We start from the raw sequence: 3,687 nt of genomic DNA, 5'->3' as shown, positions 1-3,687 counted from the left end.
GCATGGGATCCACTACTTCTGCAGTCCTTCTAGGTGACCGAGTCCTAAGCCTGGTTATGCATCAGAATCGTTGGGGTGCTGGGAGTAATCTAGATCCCGGGCCCGACCCAGGTTTACAGTAGCGGGACTTGGGAACTGGCACGTCCTAGAATCCGAACCATCAAACCTGTACGTCCAGGCCTGCCTGGGACTTGAGGTTTCTCCCAGCCCCGCGGGCCTTCTCTCCTAGTCGGCCAGCCCAGGAGGTAATTCCGGGGCTCTCCGCCAGGGGGCGCGAGGGCGCCGCGCGCGGCTTTGGGCGAGGGTAGGCGAGGCGAGGCTAGGAGCGGCGGGAGGCGCGGGCGGGGTCGGGCGTGACCCGGAAGCCCACGGCGGGTTCCGCCCCCTCGCTCGGGGAGAGGCAGGCTCGGACCGGCCCACCGAGCTGCAGCCGCCCTTCGCGCCTCTCCTCGCCGACGCCATGCTGCAGTTCCTGGTCAGTGCAGTTGCCCTGGAGTGGCGGGGTCGCGGGGAGTGGTGGGGGTTGGTTCGGGGCCCGGCCGGCCTGGGTCCGGGTTTCGGGGGGTCTGGGCGTACGTCCGGGTCCGCGCGGCGCCCGCTCGTCGCCTGTCCGGGGTGGGGAGGGCGCGGGGTTTTGTGTGTGCGGGGCCCAAGCCCCTTTGCCCGTCCTTGTGGAGTCGTCCGAGTCCCTCAGGCGTGGAGGTGTCGGCGGGCATTTTCGCAGCCACTGCGGTGCCGTCCCGGCGGGCACTGTGGGACGCCCGAGTTAAAGCTGTGGGGGCCGCAGAAGACTAGGAGGCGCCCCTCCCGTGCCCTCCCGCCCGCACACCCCATCCCGGCCTCGGAGCCCCGCCGGAAGGTTTTCTGGAAACGTGGGAGGGCCGGCCGCGGACTCTGAGTTAGCGAGCCACCTCACGAGGCGGAAGCACGGGGTCCGAGCTGGGGCTTGCGGAGCGCTCGCCGGGCCTTGTCTAGCGTCCAGACTTTGAGGGTGGCGGGCGGCCGGCGCGAGTCAGACCCTGGTGTGCGCGGAAGTCCCGCAGGGGGCTCATTCTGGGGGGGAAAGTGTTAGTTTGAGGAAAGAAGCTCGATCGCACGGCTGTTTATTGCGGGTAAAAGCTGCCTTTCTGGCGCCGCGCGTTTCCGGCGGCCGGCCGAGCGTCGCCGGGCCAGAGTCGGCCTCGCCAGCCTTCGAGGCTTCCCAACTCGGTGCGTCCTCCCTCCGGTTCGGTGAGGGGCGCGCCACCGTGCCAGGTTACCTCCCGGTTATCCTCCACACTGAGTGCTCTGGGGAGGAGACGCTTTCCCCAATGTCAACGTTCTTTATCGAAGAGAATTTTTTCTAAAGTGCCCCCCCCCCCCCCGTCTTCTTTGAGGTGGTCATTGATTTTTTTTTAAATCCTCAGAGGGAAAGAGGTATCCTTGGCTCACATCGCCCAAGTAAGACGGGGCTGTTCCTTTGCCTCGGGAAGTTTTCCCAGTGTCCTAACTAGGTGTTAGCTTAGGAGTCAGTAGGAATCATTCCTGTCTTTTTGTTGGAGGAGACAGGTTAAAGACAGTGTCAGCCTCAGAGAGTGAGATGATAGCGTTGAGCCTAGTATAGCTGTAGCGCATTGACAGACTGGGAGGGCATTGATTATTATTATTATTTGTTTTGTAAGTCTTTTTTTAAGATTTTATTTATTCGATAGAGAGTGGCAGAGGGACAGAGCATAAGCAGGGGGAGAGGGCGAAGCAGACTCCTCCGTGAGCAGGAAGCCCTTTGAGGGGCTGGTTCCCAGGACCCCCTCTGATCATGACCTGAGCGGTTGGCGGACACAGCCGTCTGAGCCACCCAGGCGCCCCTGATAATTACTTTGTAAGTGCTTTTGCGGAGTGAATTTACTTGGTTTTGGAATAAACTTTTGCTGTGTGTAAATATGCGTGTACCTGATTTGAGAATTCAGAGTCCTCAGCATTGAAGGCGAAAGGCTGCAGCCATGCATTAAATTCCTAGCTCAGAAGTCGCTGGAACAGGGATGTTCTCGTGTCCTCTTGTTCCCCCTCTCCTCATCGCATCTGTTGGAAGAAGCAGGATAGTATGACTTCTCACCTTGGTTCCACCTCTGTGGAATGATTCACTAATTCTGTGAACTTGGGCATGTCTTTCTCTTGCTATAAGCCATTTGATTTATAAAACAGCGAGTTGAAGCAGGTGATTCCTGAGTTGTCCTCGAGCTTTTAGCCTGTGCCCAGCTGTCTTGTCCACTAGCTTAAGAGGTCAGATGTCTGGGTTCCAAGCCCAGCTCCATCATTGGCAAGCTGTGGGAACTCGGGGAGGTCCCTTGAATTCACTCTGCTTCAGTTTCCACAAATGAAAATGGGAACCTACCTCATGGTTTTGTTGTGAGGAGTAAAAATGAATTACTACATGAAGGTGCTTTAGAGAACTTAGTAAGGACTCAGGTAAAATTCAGTTTCTCTTTTACAAGATACCAGCTGATACGGTTTCTTCTCAAATTGGGGGTTCCTTTGCCCTCAGGAAAGTAGGCGATGGCGACGGGACAAGTTTTGAAAGGGATGAAATTATTACAACTGAAGCCACAGTCATCCCGCGTTTTGAAACTGTCCAGGTTGCTTCCTATATTTGTCACTTCCTGGAACTCTATTCCAAACTACCGCAGCCGAATGGGCTGCTTATCTTCTCCTTCATTGTTCATTCCTCCGTGGATTAAAATATTTGCCTATCGTTCCTGTCCCAGAAACCTGTTCTGTGGTCCTGCTGCCCTTCGCTTTTACTACAGTGGCTTCTTTAAGGTTTCACTCCAGGTTTTGTAAGGAAACTTGGGAAGCTTTTCAGGGCAGCCTGACAGGACAGGCGCCGCTGGGAGCTCAGTGTCCGCTGTCTGTCGGACTGTTACTGGCATTGGCTGTTGCTGGTCACTTTCTGAGGTGGCAGCTCTTGGTGCCCTTTATTACGACCTCCCTTGGCTTTTGGATCCTCCATCTCCATATTTTCTGACATTCTTTAACATTACAACACATATGGATTTATCTTCACAGAAGAACCCGTGAAGGTGACTGGCTCGGGTGCTGGCCCCTCCAAGGGCTGAGAGGATCAGTATCTTGGTGCAGCAGCTGGGAAGGGGCCCTATCTAATCTCGCCTGTTTGTGCTGACTGCTTTTCCCTTTTTTTGGTTACTAGGTGTTCCTCAGGACTCAGTCCTTCACTCTTCACTCTTTTCTTCAAACCCACCCTCAGGGAGTGTGTTTCTTGTCATGCTGCCACCTTCTCCTCTTTGCTGCTTCCAAAACTACCTTCCATCCCATTTCTCTGAGTTCCAGTTGGCGGTCATCAGCTGTCTGCTGAACATCTCTCGTCATCCCCTCTATCTCAGATGCAGCACCTCTGGACCCATTACCTCCTCGTTCCCCACCCTGCAATGCATGCCTCACACCTAATTTCTCTGTTCTCCCATCCTGGCTTTCTCAAATTTGAAATACTGACATAATCCTTGATTTATTTCTCTCCTTCATTCTCCATATCATTTAGCTGCTATGCCTAGCACATATATTTGCCTGTGTATTCTTTTTTTTTTTTTTTAAAGATTTCATTCATTTATTTGACAGAAATCACAAGTAGGCAGAGAAGTAGGCAGAGAGAGAGGAGGAAGCAGGCCCCCTGCTGAGCAGAGAACCCGATGCGGG

The 3,687-nt window shown here is 54.6% G+C and overlaps 1 long non-coding RNA gene across 1 annotated transcript in view; it reads left to right on the top strand.

Annotated features, from left to right (window-relative positions):
• The first annotated feature begins 365 nt into the window (after positions 1–365).
• Positions 366–3,687, top strand: part of LOC132014916 (uncharacterized) — a 16,593-nt gene continuing 13,271 nt past the window's right edge. Inside the window, exon 1 of the long non-coding RNA XR_009403486.1 lies at positions 366–475. This is a non-coding gene — a long non-coding RNA (uncharacterized LOC132014916). The remainder of the gene's footprint in view (positions 476–3,687) is intronic.

The sequence above is a fragment of the Mustela nigripes genome, chromosome 4 (assembly GCF_022355385.1).
Source record: "Mustela nigripes isolate SB6536 chromosome 4, MUSNIG.SB6536, whole genome shotgun sequence".
NCBI classification, from domain to species: domain Eukaryota; kingdom Metazoa; phylum Chordata; class Mammalia; order Carnivora; family Mustelidae; genus Mustela; species Mustela nigripes.
The sequence above is the reverse complement of the archived record's forward strand: the minus strand, read 5'-3'. Positions and strand labels throughout refer to the sequence as shown.